General features: G+C 37.3%; 1 long non-coding RNA gene across 2 annotated transcripts in view; it reads left to right on the forward strand.

Moving 5' to 3' along the window:
- Window positions 1-12,241, forward strand: part of LOC138740185 (uncharacterized) — a 135,521-nt gene extending 123,280 nt beyond the window's left edge. For both annotated transcript variants that reach the window (XR_011342759.1, XR_011342771.1), the window contains exons 4-5: window positions 11,019-11,111; window positions 12,138-12,241. This is a non-coding gene — a long non-coding RNA (uncharacterized lncRNA). The remainder of the gene's footprint in view (window positions 1-11,018; window positions 11,112-12,137) is intronic.
- Window positions 12,242-18,202: the final 5,961 nt, after the last annotated feature.

Raw genomic sequence — 18,202 nt, forward strand, 5'->3', positions numbered from 1 at the left:
AATGGCTCTGTCATACTACAACACCATGATTCTTTGAGCTAATGAGCTGTTTCATCAACAATTTTTCATGATTTTTATATCAATGTAGTCAATCCAAGTGATGGGGGCAACCAAGAACAGGTCATTCAGGATCAAAATCAATCAGTGTGAAGCAGATTACTCTGAGCCGAATAACAGATTCTGTCCGAGCTCCGCTTAAAAAGTGCCACTGACTTTTGATTCTTGTTGGATTTGATGCAGATGAAGGAGGAAACTTCAGGCATGCATCGGTGTGCAAGGTCCACAGGTTTGTTTTGATAATTTTGCACAAGGAGGACTGAAACTTCCAAATTATATAGAGAAAACAGCTCTTGATGGCAAGGTGGTAATTCATGAATGGCATTAATAACCTGGATAATAACACAAAACCTGGTCGAATCGTGATCGGCAAAAGTTCTGGCTCTGTAATATGGCAATAGAAATATAAATAACAAAATTTAATTTATACAATGTTTTTTTCCATATTGCACTTTGGGCAGTGAGAAGGGTTCTTCTGCAAGCAGACTAATTGGTTAACTCTAGCATTCATACAGCCATATATTGTAAGAGAACAAGAACACAATTGCAGTGTGTTGTGGAGTTTATTCAGGAGTTTTCTGGCTATGGGGAAGAAACTGTCTTTAAGCCAGTTGCTGCACAACTTCACACTGTTGGGAATTCTCTCTGATGGGAGCAGAAAGATGAACATGTGTCTGGAGTGTGATGGGTTATTTAGTATCATAGCTGTCTCTCTCAGGCAGCAAGAGATGAAAGTGGAGTCCACAGAGGGGCAAGAAGTTTGTATCTGTTACCTTCTGCAACCTTTTTTCCATCTTGAGCTGAACAGTTCCTTCGCCACACTGTGATGCATCCACCAAGCATGCTTTCAATGGTACACCTTTTGAGGGACAACAAGGATGTAGCAAACTTGCTTAGTCATCAAAGAATGTAGCTTTGGTGTGTTAAATTGACCATCACATCAATGTAATTGATCCAGGTATAATCAGGAGACATTTATTCCTGGAAACTTGCTCAGAATACTGAGCATTAAAATTCCTTGGCATTTTAGGAAGGTTTTTAATATTCTCTTTCAGACACTGAAGATTTATTGTTTGTTGATATTCTCATTCTGTATTACCAACTCCATTCTAGGGAATATCATAGAACAGTACTGCAGATCCTTTTGCCCATAATGTCTGCACCAATCATTATACCAAATTAAAGCAAAAATCTCCTGGTTGTTCATGATAAATATTCATCTATTCTTTGCATTTTTATGTGTCTATCCAGAAGTCTTTAAATTGCTACTATTGTATATGCTTCCCCTGGTACCAACCTACCTGTTTAAAACATGCCCACATGTCTTTTTTAAACATTACCCCTCACCCATGCCATCTTCACCTCAAATGCAAGTCCTGTTGTATTTGATTCTGACTGATGACCCTAATGATACATCTCATAATGTTATGACCTTCTATCTGGAGTCTCCTCAGCCCCAACGCTTCGAAGATAATAACCTGTTTGGACATCCTCTCCTGATGGCTTACACCCTCTAATTTAGGGAGCATCATGGTAAGTCTCTTCTGTACCATTTATGAAATCCACACATTCTTTTTGTAATCACATTCCTATTCTCCCTCGTGGAGTTTCATCGCTCATATTTACAGTGATCTCCTTGCAGATAAACATGGCAGGTGTCTCACCTCTTCCAAGGAAGAATGATGTTTAGCTGACTCACATTCTCCTTCAAATGCTCTATCATCAAATTTGGTCAGCACCACTGCTGACATATTGTTTGATTACCACCACTGCTTTGGACAGAAAGATCTACAATCCCAGGTGATACAGATGGCTACAGGTTATCCACCTCCCATTTTTGTTTGAATGTACCAAATGTTGAAAAAATTAATAACTCAAAGAACCTTCTGCATTGGTACCAAACACTCTTGTGCTCTGGCATAATAGAAAATGAATTTGTGTTTTTTTTTCAATTGAAATCGAACAATGAAATATCACTATGCATGTTTCTATCAACAAGATGGGTTTAAATGACTTTTGGCTTCTTCTCTGGCTAAACAATAAATGTTTTTCTGCATCCTTGTCTTTACCTCCTCATTGCAGTTCTATTGTGTATACTCTATTGTAGGAAGTATTTCAGTTTAGATCAATCAGTCTTGTGTCTGGTATAAACAGGGGATACCATCAATGTCCACTCTAATTTTTAGTAGTCAGTGCATGCAAAAATCCTATGTTGTGCAGTTTTTTTCCTGTGACAAAAATATGAGCGTGTTGAATGCTTGTGCAAATGTAAACTTAAAATTGAAATCAATATTTTTTTCAATAAAATCTCAGTAAGCTATCTACAGATCTTCGTAAACTTTATGATATGATCACTGTTCACCAAACATGACTGTACGAACCGGAACAGAAAAGGTGAAGTGACATAAATTAGTGATGTGGAAATGTATTATTTGAAAAAACTGACTAAATAGTTAACAGAAACAGTTAGCGAAGAGATTATTTTCAATAAATATAATTACTGATTACTACATTATTTTAGGAAAATAACCTTTTGTGTGGACATTAATTTTGTTTGTATGCTGGTTGCCAAACTTGGGCGTGCGTGCACATGCACTCAGCTTAGAGGGAACAGTAGTTACTATCATTGCTGTCAGGTACTTTCTTCAGGAACTTGCACTGTTTCCTGCCCTGTGTCATTTCTAATCCCTGCCCATCTTGGTTGGATTTTCTGATGTCAGCTGATTCCCATATGGTAAGATATCTTCTTTCACATGGCATGTGCCAGTAGGAATTTAGCACGATGGGAGGACTGCTGAACCAACCAGTGGCGTCAATGTGATTCTGCCTCAAAACGCAGTATTATGAATGATCACTCTCAGTGTGTTCCTCAGAAATGTGTCTGAGGCAAAGCATTCTCACTTTAAAAATCCGTCCATTCCAAAAGCTATTCTTCAAGGCCCCTCAAGCATTGTCAACTGTGTTGAAATAATTCTGTCCATTGAATGATTCTACTAAATGCAAATATATTAGACTGACAATTCCATCTTTAACCAGAGTCTTCATCCAACTCCATATTCCCCAACAGATCTCAAACCTGAAGTTGCTGAAAAATTTCTGAAGACACTGCATTTAAATATCCCTCCATGGTTTTGAACAATACAACCAGAGAAACATAAAACGTTATAGCACATAACATTATGGCTCTTCTAGTTTGTGCTGAATTAATATTCTGCTAAGTCCCACTGAACTGCATTTAGTCCATAGCCCTCCATACACCTCCCATCTATGTACCTGTCCAAATATTTCTTAAATTTAAAAATTGAGCCCTTATTCAACTCTTCACCTGGTAGTTCATTCCACATTCCACTGCTCTCTCTGTGAAGAAGTTCCCCCAAAACTTTTCCTCTTTTGCATTTAACCCATGTCCTCAGGTTTGTTTCTGACTTAACCTCAGTGGAAAAAGCTAACTTGCATTTACTCCATCTATACCTGTCATAATTTTAAATACCTCTATCAAATCTCCTCTCATTCTTCTATGCTCCAGGAACTTTTCTAAACTTACACACACATGTGCTTAGAATTAGAAGGGGGTTAAGTTCATTGATCCAGTTTTAATATTTAAAGATAATTAAAAGCAACTTTTGTTTAAGTAACCATTTGTCTTGTGAATATCTATTGCGGCTGGGTTTTGAGGGTCCTCTGGGCTCATAAAACCATGAACAGAGCAAATGACTGAAACCATCCTTTATCTTTGAGCTTGCCAATAATCACGACATCCACTGTCATCCAACACGACTGCTTTGATCTTCCATTCTCTGTTAGTTTCACATTTAGTTGTTGCTCCGTTACTCCTTCAAGCAGCTTCCATGCAAATTCATCTTTACTATTATGTTTTTTTGTATCTTTGGTGATCACCAAGATAATGGAATATCCTTAACTGAAGGTAATCAATTGCTACCTTACAGCAGTGAATGGCACAACTATGTATCTTGAGTCATAACATATGTTGTCCTCATTCTTAAAAATACACCAACCCACATGTGTGGATCATACCAAAAGGTCAGTGTTCATTCAAGAAGTTCTGCATACCAGCAATTGTAAAAAAAAGAGGACCCATGGAAAAAGTATAAATGACAGGATCACTTTCGACTGGAGATTAATCTGATTTTCTTCCATGAGTGTGATCAAAGCTCTGGAGGAATTTAAAGCTGATAAAAATATACCTTTATCAAAGACTGGAATTCAGGACTGTGTCGTTGTTTAGTTCTTAAATGCCTTGTGTTTTTTCAACCTTTTCATTTAAATGATACAATATGAAATTACAGAAAATAAAACAGCATGCCAATATCTGAAAATAATTTTAAAAAATTACTGTGATGCATCAGAATACCAAGTGCAATACAGGGTATATGATTGGATCAACATGTACATTGTGTGATTTCCTCTGTGCTGATCATTGTGTAGACACACTGAGATGTATGATGTCCTTAGGGTATCCTAATAACATTTATATTCTTGAGAGCTAACTATGACAAAATGCAGAATGGATTTTTCACCTTTGTGAGGATTGATTATTCTATCCTCTGAAGGGTGGAGGGGGGGGGGGGGGTGGAACTGTACGTGCCAAGACACTATTGACTTCCCATTGACCAGTTGCTCATGGTATTACTTTTGTAAGTTAACTGAAGAAATATATTCCTCAACCCTCAGGCCCATTTGTACTATTGAATAAATATTCATCAAACCATTCTTTGTCTTTATATTGTTAATATAAATTCATAAACATGGAAGTAAAACAGTCATTTATGCAGCTAGATCATTCTGTTGCAATCATCTTTGGCCTTGAAGGTCTTCTTCTCCTGAACAAATGGAATTATGCTATTTATAATTCAGGAAATCCCCTCATAGTCCCAAGGTATATTTTATGCATGTCTTTAGCCTTGCAATGGTCTTGACAGTTTGCAGAAGTAAAGCAGGTAAATTAAAAAAAAAAACCTGCTGTTTAGAAATAATCAGAAACTGAAAAATACAGCTTATTTTCTCAATATTTATTAGGAGAACAGGCAGGGATTTGGGCCAAGTTTATTCCTTGCTCATCAGTCATGATCAACTCTTAAGGTAAAGTCCTGCAGTATGTTGAGGTAGTGGGATACACACAAAAATGGACCTCAAAGAGTTTATGAATCTTAAACCAACATGACTATTTAAGGGGATTCATAGGGACCGGATATACAATCATTTAGAGAAGTATAGGTTTCTCAGGGATAGACAGTATTACTTTGTGTGGGATAAGGTCAAACCTCATGAGCCAAATTATATTTTTGAGGAAGTGGCAAAAGAAATTAATGATGGTAAGTCTGCAGTTGAGATGTATATGAATTTTAGTAAGGAATTCGACAAGGTCCCCTATGGTAGACACCTTCAGAAAGTCCTGAGGCATGGGATCCACAGAACATGGGGTATGTGGATACAGAACTGGTTGTCTGAAGGAAGCAGAGGGTAGTAGAAGATGGAACATATTCTGCCTGGAGATTAGTGACCAGTGGAGTTCTGCAGGTATCTGTTCTGGGACCTGCAATATTTGTGATTTTATTTTATAGATGACCTGGATGATGAAGTGGAATGAAAAGGAGACATGAGGCTGCTTTGGCAGGCAAGATAAAAATAACTCCAAAGGGTTTTTACAGGTACATTAAAATTAAAAGAATAGTGAAGGATAAAATTAGGGCCCTTGAGGATCAGCAGGGTAAGCTATGGGAGAAGTTAGAAGAGATGGGGGAAATTTAAAATTATTTTTTCTTCAATATTCACTAAGGAAAGTAATATTGAGCCAGGTGAAGTGGTGAAATCTGATCATGAGGTCATGGATAATATACAAATTAATGAGGAGATAGTATTGGCTATTTTAAAGAGAATAATGGTGGATAAATCTCAAGGTCCTGACAAGATATTCCCTAGGACCCTGAGGGAGGTTAGTGTACAAATAATGAGGGCTCTGACAGAAATACTTAAAATGTCCCTGGCCACAGGGGAGGTGCCAGAGGATTGGCAGGTGGCTCATGTTGTTCTGATGTTTGAAAAAAAGTTCCAAAATTAAAGATAGTAATTATAGGCCTGTGAGTCTGACTTTGGTTGGGGGAGGGGGGGTGGAACTGTATGTGCTAAGACAAATTGAAGGAGAGTGTTGTTAGAGATGGTATATATAATTATTTGGAAAGACAGGGATTGATTAGGAGTAGTCAACATGGTTTTGTACATGGTAGATTATGGTTAACAAACCTTGTAGATTTTTTTTGAGGAGGCTACTAAGAAGGTGGACGAGGGGAATGCTGTTGATGTTATCTATATGGACTTTAGTAAGGCCTTTGACAAGACTGTGTAAAATAGATTAGTTAGGAGGGTTCAAGCAATAGGTATTACTGTTGAACCTTCCATAAATCTTCGTCTGTGAAGCCAAGCCAAAGAAAAGAAAAGTGAAATGGATTCAACAGTGCTTGGATGGGAGATGCCAGAGTGTAGTGGTGGAAAATTTGAGGCCAGTGTCTAGTGGAGTGCCTCAGGATCAGTCCTTGGTCCATTGTTGTTTATGAAATATATTAATGAACTAGATGATAGGGTGATAAATTGAATTAGTTAGTATGCAGATGATACAAAAAATGGTGGTGTTGTGAACGGTGAAGAAGCTTATCAAAGCTTGCAGTGGGATATAGGACAATTAGTAGGATGGAGTTTAATACTGATAAATGTGAGGTGCTACATTTTGGTTTGACATGTATAACAGGTCATACATGTTAAATGGTAGACAATTGAGGAGTGCCATAAAACAATGGGATTTAGGAATTCTGGTACATAATTCCCTGAAAGTGGAGTTGCATGTAGATAGCATGGGGAAGAAAGCATTTGGCATGATGGCCTTCAATAAATCAGAGTATTGAATACAGGAGTTGGAATGTCATGTTGAAAGTGTATAAGTCTTTGGTGAGGCCAAATTTGGAATATTGTGTGCAGATTTGGTCACCAAATTATAGGAAGGATATAAACAGGACAGAGAGAGTGCAGAGGAGATTTACAAGAACATGGCCTGAGTGTCAGGGTTTGAGTTACAGGGGAAGATTGAGCAGGCTGTGACTTTATTCCTTGAAACATAGATGTGATTTGATAGAGGTATTTAAAATTATGAGGGGGACAAATAGATTCAATGTGAATAAGCTTTTCCATTAAGAAGTAGGGAGATTCACACAAGAGGACATCGATTGACATTGAAGGGGGAAAACTATAGGGGAAACCTGAGGGAGAATTTCTTCACTCAGAGGGTGGTTGGTGTGTGGAATGAGCTTCCAGCTGAAGTTGTAGATGCAGATGCTTTTGATTATTCAATCGATTTATATCAAACATCAAAGGCCGAAATGGCCTGTATTGAGCTGCATTATTTCATATCAGTGTCAGCTGTACTGAACAAGACAATGTAAAACCTTGTGTTAGTACTTACAGAATGGAAAATCTCTTCACATATACAGAGGAAACTTTATGCTCTTTATTCAATCTTCCTCTTTGCTCTGAATGTACAACAGAACTCTTCATTCAACAAAACTATGGATGCACAAATTGGCATTTAAATTGTCACAGGGAGATTTGAAGTGGCTTCAGGCACAGCAAAAACTGGTGTATGAAGATAAAGGGTGATCTATGGGATCAGGAAAGAAAAGATAGAAAACTCATTGAGGAAATAATTGGATGAAGAGCATGATTTTCAGAAAAAAAAGACTAGGTGCAGTGGAAGGTTAGGACCACAGTACAATTGCTATTAATGGAGGTAATGCTAAAAAAAAAACTTGTGGATTGAAAGATGGATAAGTCCCCTAGCACTGAGGTAATATGTCTCAGAGTATGTATTGATAATTTTTTGCTTAGTCAGGGAATTAAGGGTTATTGGGCAAAGGCAAGTAGGTGAGACTGAGTAAAGAGCAACAAGATCCTTGGAGTCCACTTCAGTAGTGACTTATCCTGGAAATACGACATCTCCTCACTTGTCATGAAGGTGCAAGCATGACTGCCCATCCTGAGAAGAGACCGAGGCAGGAAAGTCTACTGGCCACCATCCTGTCAGCTTTCTACATTGAGAGCATCCTGGTGGCTGCTTCACAGTGTGGTTCTATTGCTGGAGAGCATTAGATCAGAAGTCAATCTACAGGTCCTTACGAGCAGTGGAGAGGATCCCTAGGGTCTCCCTCCCCATCATCAATGTGATCTATTGGGATTGTTGTCTAAAGAGGGCTCACAAAATCAGTGAGGACCCCTACCACCTTGCTCACAACATCTTCCAGCTACTCCTGTCGGGAAATAGAAACAGAAGTATCAGAGCCAGAACCACCAGGCTGAGAAATCACTTCCTCCCATGGGCTGAATGACTGATGAACTGCTAGTACAATCCCTCGGAGACTCTAGTATTTTTTTAAACCAATATTTATTGAATTTTATATATGTACTGCATATACTGTAAATCACTTGTAAATATAGGTGCTTGGGTTTATTTTACACTAAGGACCGAGAAACACCATTTCATGCATTTGTACTTCACAATTGTATGATAATAATAAACTTGAACTTGAATCAGCCATGAGCTTATTAAAAGTTGGAGTAGGCTTGACTGGTCAAATGGCTGACTCTCGCTCTAACTATAAGGAGCCTCTGAACTTCTTCTGCTCTTATGTACAGGAAAGCACTGGAAGACCAAGGTGTAGTTTGAGAGTTCCTTTGATTCTATGGCTGCAGTCCTTGATGTCACTTTTATTGACCTACTCATACTAGATTTTTGGATTTTGACCTGAAAGTATTGATAACATTGAAAATCAGAGTTTAGGTAAAGGGCATTTGGCCCCAGAAGTTGCAAAGGTCAACCTAAGAACATGATGAAGATCCAAAGGAAGTTGAAGTGTGTAGTTATGATGGCAGCAGGAGCGATGTGAAGGCAGCAGCCTTGGGAAATGTTACGACCATGATCAGAGTTGTCAGCATAGAGTTAGCCATTTCAAGAGAAAGGGGGCTGCAGTTCACTCACACTTGACCTCACATAGGGAGGAATGAGGATCTGTTCAACACACTTTTTGAATGCATCAGCAGATTTGTGTCCTCCAGCAAGAATGTCCATATTCTATGTGGGTGGGAAGAAGATTCAGAATTCAGGTTCAATCTACCATCTGATTACCTCTGTCCACTCAGCTACAATTCACAAGGATGAGAGAAGAATTCTTTATAGAGACTGGACAGACTGGGAGATTGCTTCGCCAAGCACCTTAGTTGTGTCCACAACAGTGATAGGGACCTCCCAGTGACCAACCATTTCAATTCTGCGCCCCACTCCCATGTCTGTCCATGGCCTTGTATTTTTTAGCCAAGATCACCCTTAATTTGGAAGAGCCACACTTAATTTTCCATCTATGCACCTTCCAAATAGATGGCATAAACACTGAATTCTCTTGCTTCTGCTAACTTATTCTCCCTCATTCCTTTGTCTTCATTCCTCCTGCTCTCTACTTTCTCCTCTCTCCATCCCCCCTCCCTCTGCTTACTGGGGTGCCCTCCTTCTCTTACCCACCTATTGCTTCCTGCCTTTAGAACTGCTCTCTTCCCCTGCCTCCCTGCACCCCCACCAGCCCCCATCATTTTTGGGAGCCTGTCTACATTTTGTCACACTTTATTGAAAGGCTCAAGCCTGAAACATTACTTTGTATCTCTAGTTTTGCTTATAAAGTACACTGATTGATCTGCTGACTTCTCCAGGATTGTTTTTATAAGACATCAGAGATGGTCAATCAATGATAAACTCTGCTTCTTCTTTATAGGACAAAGTATCAAGCAGCAGTTGGACATTTTTGTGAACTTAATGGATGCACATATCAACTAAGAGGGAATGGGAATTCTAGGGGATGGTTGGATAGTGACCTACAGATTTGAATTGCCATGCCAAACAATTATCTCTATGAAGATACAATCCCTCAATTTAAGATATTGTTTGAATTTTTTTTTTAATTGTACTTGATTTCTTCTGAAGTCTTTATAACAAGAGTTCATATTTGCTGCTCTGGAAAAATCATAAATATCTTAGCTTATCAAATTAGCTTATTAAGATGAAATACTTAAAATTAATTCTGAATGTCAGCTTCTGTGAATTATTTAATGTTGCATTTTGAACCATGATATTAAATAAATAATTTATTTGCAGATCAGAATTATCAAAACCAAGTCTGCATTTTCAATAACGAGATGACAGCTAAAGATAGGCGGCAGAAGATTATGGAGTCTAAGGAGATGATTGAGAATCCTTGTGATGACACGATACATTCTAGTCAGTTTCTTGGCAACACATTTCTGGGAAAGAAATAACCCAGGCTTGAAATGTTTTTCTTTCTACAGTTGCCGCCTGATCTTCAGCACATTTCTGTTTCTATTTCATATTTTCAAGATCTGCCATTCTTTTCATTTTCAAGGGACAAGTATGTTGTGTAAAAATGTTTAAGAAATGGAAATCCAATCATAATTTCTGAATCATCAAAGCTCAAAGATGTTGATGAACATAGTGAAGAGTCAAATAAAGAGTCCAGGAAAAGTACAAAAGTGAAAGATCTGAGATGGTATATGGATAAGGAATCATGGGATAAAATTTTATTTATGCTACAGTTCAACAAATTTGCAATATTTTGCACTCTAGAGCTATAAGTATCAACCTGCATTCATAATTTTATAGATGAATATTTGTCCCTTGACAACAATCTTTCTTGTATTTTAGCATGAAATGTATTTTGTTGACGTATTATTTATCTCTCCTGAAGTGGAGATGAAGTATCTAATGTGTCTGATGGACAAATATCATTTGGAACCTGCTGAGAAGATGGGGCCTGTAAGCTAAGTTGGCCTTCCAATTGTTCACAGGAAGCAAGCAGGTTATTGCAATCCCCTGATGCGTTTGTTATTTTTTCCAGACACCCACTCAGTTGTCCATCAGCGAATGAGGAATGAATGAGCAGTCACTTTGAACTGTTCCTCATGGGCAATACAAAAGCCGATAGATGATGGTAAGGCAATTTGTGAAAATAATCTTTTAATTATTCATTAGCAACTTGATTTTAATGACAGAGAAGTCCGATAGGATCTATGAAGTGATTACTGGTTTCATTATCTCAGTATTTAAAATTTGATACTGTCTCTTAACAGTGCCTTAAGGAATCTTCAAAAATGTACGCACATTACAGAAGATGGCAATATGTGCAAACTCACAATAACAATTCCTTGGGGCTATGTTTATTTAGTCTTTGCACTTGTGAGGACTATTTACCACAATTACAGTTCTGAATTCAAAATGTTATTTTGTTCAACTCTAATCCCACCACTCATTCCATGATGTTTCAAATGAATCAATAGTTTTCTCACTTCCTTTCCTCTTGAAGATGCTACCTCTTGTTGAGGAGTGGATTTGTGTGTTTGAGCAGCCTTCTGATTGCTTGGCCTATTCACAAATGACTATGCAACTGGTGAAATTCAGTAAACAATATAAAAAGCCAAGTCTTGCTCATATCAGATGTCAATGACATCTGGTGTCAAATAGTTATCACCACCCGGATAAAGGATGAACTCAGGGGAACTAACTTTGACAGGAACAGACCAGGTTAACATTGGTCTAGTTAGAAATAGAGCAAACCTGAAGTTTTCCAAGAAGTTTGGTTGTTCCACATGGTTTTGTTGAAAGAGTATACATCTGAATTTAGTACCACTATGATCATTTGTATGACAAAGTTTGCCAAAGTAAAAATGCTACCACTGATTCTTTTGAGTGAATTCTAGAAAATATCTATTTCTGCAATGCCATTAGGTATGGTTATAGAATGATGTGTTCAATCTCTGGAGGAAAACAGGTGTAGATTTTCCCCACAAGTTTGGCAATTCCAAAGATAACAGTCCTGAACTTATTGGTATTTATTTGGCAATCCACCATGGAGAACATTGTATACCTTGCTTTTTACATTGGGATATTACCTGACTTTGTGGTCATTTTGCTCTGCATCATCTACCCCATCTTACCACATGATATTGTTGTGTCATAGGGCTCTGGCACTGAAGATTGCATTAGCTTCTCTTGGTTAATTTGGGAGCTGCAAGAGATGAAGAGAATGTCAGGAAAATAAAATAAAAACTGGATTATTGTTAATGGGTGCTTGAGGGCCAGTGCTGTCTCAATGGTAGGGAATATTTCTTTCTGCACTGTGTCACTCTATGACTGTCCACAAAATTAATACAGGTGCACCCTTGAAAGCATAACTGCTGGATGCATGGCAGTGTGATATGGAAGCCAATCTGCTTGAGATCAGATGAAGCTACAGAAGATAATGTGTGCAGCTCAAAATATAGCACAAACATTCCTACCCTTCATGGACTCAATCAACATCTTTCGTTGCCAAGAAAAGGCAGCTAATATACTGAAGGGCCCATCACACTCAAGACACATTCTCTTCTCCCTCCTACCATCGGGGAGAAGACTTACACATGTGAAAGCATGTACCAACAGACTTAAAGATAGTTTCCCCCCCCCCTGCAGTCATCAGACTCCTGAATGAACCCCATAACAATGCCATCATTCACTCCTTGCTTGGTGTATCCTATAAATTGTACTCTGTACATGGTTGTATGTAATGCTGAGGATAACTATTTGGTCCATTCACAGAAGAGCTCTTCTCACTGTACTTGGTAGTTTGTGACAAATAAATTAAACTTAACATTGCTACTGAATATATGTTGTTGGCCATTGAAAATATTTTAATTGAACTAAAGTTAATAAGTAGGAAATTCACCAAATTAAATCTAACTAATTAACCCTTTAGCTTTCAAAACATGGAAATACTCTCTTTTAAAAGTCATTGCTTTGTTTCTATTTAGCTGTTCCACTTTCTTCCCTACAATGGGTCAAGAAGCCTGAAAACAATGAATATGTCACCAAGAATTTTGTTAATCCAAATCCAATTGCCAATATTGAACGATAAACTGCAATAATTGTCCATGACTAAACATACCACCATTTATTATATTTCATTATATATGTCCCATTCCCATTACATTGAAGATCTATTGAACTCAGAGAAATAAAAGAGAAAGAATCCAATCTGCACAATTCAGCAAAGTATTTTATTTTGATAATAAACATTTTAGTTTGCTTATTTTTTTTTTCTTTCTAAGGAATTAAATCAACATGTTTGCAAAAAAAAATAAAATGGCGTCCAGGCATTTGAAGAGAAATTTGGCAAAATGCAAATCTGTCAAAGGTTCAAGCCAGTGACCCACCTACTCACTTACTCTGTAATTATCAGTGGCATTAGCTTCACATGAAGAACACAATATCTGGCCTGTAACATACCACCCAATTAATGCTGTTACAAAATCATGATATTGATTCTATTTTTCACTTGAAGGATGTTTATCACAGTTCAGACTTCTAATATCCAGAATTTTGCTTGCTACTTTTGTTTTATTAAATAAATCATACAGGGTAATTTGAGTTGAAGCAAATACATTTGAAGGACATGTTAATGGAGCTAAGGTGTACATTACAGTGATCTTACACGAAGGGCTATATCTGTAAAGGGTTATATTTAGTTTCCCTATGTCCTGATGCAAGGGTTCAATCTGAAATTTTGCCATCTTTGTCTCCACATATTATACCTGAGTTCCTCCATTTTGTAGTCTCTGTAGTCTTGTGTCTCCCATATCATTACTTATGATTGTAAGTAATTTTAAAATTATGTGTAATTCTTTAGAATGATGCATATTATCAATCCTAAAGTATACATTGCAATAATTGTCTATGATCATATACAGATAGCCTTCGACTTCCGACCCTCATGAGTTACGTTCACCCACACATTCGACTAAAGGTTTAAAAAAAATCTTTTTTTGCATTAAAAGTAGTGTATACAATGGTACATGCTCCCAGTGGCAGCCCAAAGTGTCCCCTCACTGTTTTTCGCTGCAGCCCAAGATCTCTGTATCTCCATCGGCAACCTGAGGTCCCCATTCCCCGTCTTATGACCAACCCGAGTTACAACCAATCCTTCAGTCCCCACTACGGTCCTAAATCAGGGACTACCTGTATGCATGACACTGATTGCCACTTCTGTCACATTCCTGTGACATCAAGAATTTTTTGCACTCAAGAGGAAAAAGGAGAAAGCATTCACTTCATTCACAGCAATGTGGCGTTCCCTGTTGACTACAGAACTGACAATGTCATTTTGTCTGCCTCCTTAAAATTGTGCTGAAATAACGCACAAGTATCCCATGGACATTTGAGTGGGAAGAATAGATCACTTTATAAATGATGCCTTTTTAAGAATATAGAGTTGGAAAGAGAAATGGCAATTTTACTAATATCGTAAGAACCCTTGTAGATGAATGTCAATCCTTCCCTTCAAATTGAATATGTCAATCAAGATTAGTCAAACCTCCAATTAATAACAGAGGGCTATGGAAAATGGGATTTGCTAAAAAAAAATGACGTAATTGCTGGCTTTGTGACTAGTTATCAATATGGTGGTTAACACATTTGGTTGTAGACCCACAGTTTAATCCCCACCAAAATTAGTAATGCCTTAGACACACAGAAAATGCTGACTTTTAAGTTACAATAACATTTGTTTTTCTTTGCGATCAGACTTGGACACCTAAACACTGTGAATTATATTGCACAGATTTTATGGGAAAGTGTTCAAGGTTCCTTGTAAAACTGCTTGCATAATGCTATGCAAGCACCAACAAGTTTCAGATTCCCACAAAAGCAGAGGCAAAGAATAGCAGGTGAATTTGTCATTATTCTTCATTGCAAACATTGTGGATTTACTGGGATAAATATGTGAAGGCTAGGTTTTGTGCAGGAACTGTGTCTCCATTCCTCAAAATGGAGTGAAAGGGATGTGCAGGCAGAGGAAATTAATAAATAATTTATTTTCTGAATTTATTTATTTGAACATTTTTAAATTACATTTCTTTAAAGGACAATATATTAATTTTCACGTTTTAATCTTTTGCAAACTTCAACATTTTTAATTGATTGATTCTGAAACTTAGTTATATGTAGCTACACACACCCACACCTCTCCCCTTCCCTTGTGCCCAAGCAATCTTTCCACGTGGAGTAACACTTCATTTGTGAATCTGTGGGTGTCATCTAATGCATCCAGTGCTCCTTTTGTGCCCTCCTTTATATCAGAGAGACTGGGCACTGACTGGGAGATTATTTTAGTTGAACTCTGTCTGTTGCAATTGTGGGGATCTCCCTGTAGCCAACCATTTTAATTTCACTTACTATTCCCATATCAACATGTCTGTCAATGGCCTCTTGCTTTGCAAAACCAAGGCTAGCTGTAAATTGAAGGAACAACACCTAATATTCCATTTGGACACTCTCCAACCAGATGACATTAACATCGATTTCTCCAGCTATCTGCTCCCCCTATCACTTTGCAGCTTTTTTTTCTCTACTGCCCTCCCACCATTCCACCTCTGACCTCTTGTCTGTGGGCCTGTGCTTATCCCCAACCCCTCCCCCCACCATTTCTATTCAGTAGCATGCTTACTTTTTGCTCATACTTTGATAAAGGGCTCAGGGCTGAAACATTGGTTCCTTATCTTTGTTATATAAAGATCGCTGCATGACCTGCTGAGTTTCTCCAGCATTTTTGTGTTATAGAATTATTAAAATATAAATTAGTGATTAAACCCATGAAAGTCCAATGTTTCTAATATTTTAATAATTATCTCACCTGTATCTGCTAGTGTGCTCTATAACTTTAACAGTAGTTTTGGAATGCAATATCAGTCTCCTCATTTCCTTTCTCCCCTGCTTCCAATCTCCTCAAAGTCCCAACGGCCATTTCTAATTCCATCTCTGAAAGAGTTGATTCCAGTGTCTTTCATCTCAACAATCAGATGCAATGCCTTCCACCCTACATAATCTCCAGGCCCCCAAAGAATTCCTACCCCCACTCAGTAGCTAAGCCTTCAAAACCCATTCAATCTTCAGCCTGAGGGGAATGGGACCAGCCTCTATACTTTCATCCACACAAGCATGCAATATCTGATTTGGTTTTAACAGAGAGCTAATACTGAAAGTAGGTGGACCAGAATTTCAAGATCTACTGCATTTTTCTCTTATAGAAGAATGATCTTTATAAAACATGATCAGATACATGTGAGATGGAAATTAAACAAAGGGAAAAAAAGCTTAAAATTCATGTATAAAATTGCCTTGCACTTTTTGCTCCTGCATTCTCAATGTTATCGACTGAGAATATTCAGTCTGCTGAAAACATCACAAGGTTGCTATTGATCAATATGTCAAGAAAACACTGAGTGAAATCACATTCAGTATTTTTTAATGTGTTGTACAAAGGTATCCAAATTCTTGGAGGGGTTGGGCACCCTGCAGCACATTTAAGTGTAGAATGGAGTGTAGTCAAATCATAAATGAGACCTCATGTGGTGCATCTTACTACAATTTTTGCCTGGAAAATGGGTGATAGGTCTTTGACATCTTGTCAAAGTATGGGATGCATATATCAAACCTGTCCAAGGCTACACAAAAATGCTGGAGAAACTCAGCAGGTCATGCAGCGATCTTTATATAACAATGATAAGGAATCAATGTTTCAGCCCTGAGCTCTTTATCAAAGCATGTTTGCTACTGAATAGAAATGGTGGGGGGAGGGGATGGGGAGAAGCACAGGCCCACAGACAAGAGATCAGAGGTGGATATGGTGGAAGGGCAGTAGAGAAAAAAAAAGCTGATAGCTCTCTGAATGGAGTTGGAAGGGGTGGAGAGTTGGAGGAAAGGAGACAGAGGGATAAGGAAAGAGAGATGGTGACATGGGAGGGGACTAACAGAACCATTTAGAAATTAAGTGGTAGAAATACATCTTTATATGCTCACTTTAAATGGATTTTTTAGCATTGGTTCCAATTTTATCTTTAAAATCTCTAATGAAGTCTGAAAAATATCTTTCCAATTTTTTTTCTAAATTGAGGCATTCCCAAAACATATGAATCAATGATCAATGAGGCTTCAAAGATATTACACTTATTCATTGGAAGGATCAACATCGAGGTGAAAATTAGATCATTTGACTTTGGACATTTGTATCCTGTGCATTAACTTAAATTGTAACAAATAATGTCTGCACAAAATGAAGATTCGTTAATCTAGTTAAGAGTGGAAAACCAATCTTGGACTGAAAAAGCTATTTTCAAATTGTGTTCCCACTCATTCTTAATCCCGGTCATTGAGGTTGCTCATAAATCAAATAAATTATTATAAAAAACTGATATTATTCCACAGTGGGAGAACTGCAAACCAAAAAGTATATCACCAATACATTTTTCCCCCCCAAGTTTCAAGAAAAATCAGAAAGCTTCGACTGAACAAAATGCAAATTTGTAAATATTGGGAAAAAAAGTCTGTTGGGAAGTTTAAATTTGGCTTTGAATTGTTCAAAAGAAGCAAAATTATTTTGAATAAAAAGATCTCAATAAATTTTGATACTTAATCTAACCATTCCTTAAAACCTGCATCGAACAAAGGTTGAAAAAGATGGTTATCTTTTACACTCTATGTGGGAATGTTCAAAATTAAGACCCTTTTGGACAGAACTGGGTTTATTTTAGGAAAATATAAAAAATGTTAAGTTTCCTCAAGATCGATTTTTTTTAAAACTTGGAAATATTTTGACACAGAATTTAAATTGAAATTAAATAAATATCAAAAAAGAATTTGTTAAAATAGCCCTAGTGGTAGCTATAAAATGTGTGGCAGTAACTTCAAAATCAAATGTATATTTGGGAATGGATAGATGCATACTGAAATAGGTAGCTGCACATCACTTGAAAAGAATTACACATAATTTGTGTAACAAATTTGAAATTTTTGAAAAAAAGTTGGGAATCATATTTGCAAATTGTAGGAATTAAGTTTTAATTGCCCAACCTGAACCTTCCGACTTGTAAAATAAAAAAAATAAAATGTTACATTTTATTTGATACTTTTGTTAAGTTTTTTTTTATAAATACTATCCAGATGTTTCTTTCTTCTTTTTTCTTTGTTTTATTTATTTTCTATTGGGTTGTTGGG

The sequence above is a fragment of the Narcine bancroftii genome, chromosome 1 (assembly GCF_036971445.1).
Source record: "Narcine bancroftii isolate sNarBan1 chromosome 1, sNarBan1.hap1, whole genome shotgun sequence".
Classification (NCBI taxonomy): domain Eukaryota; kingdom Metazoa; phylum Chordata; class Chondrichthyes; order Torpediniformes; family Narcinidae; genus Narcine; species Narcine bancroftii.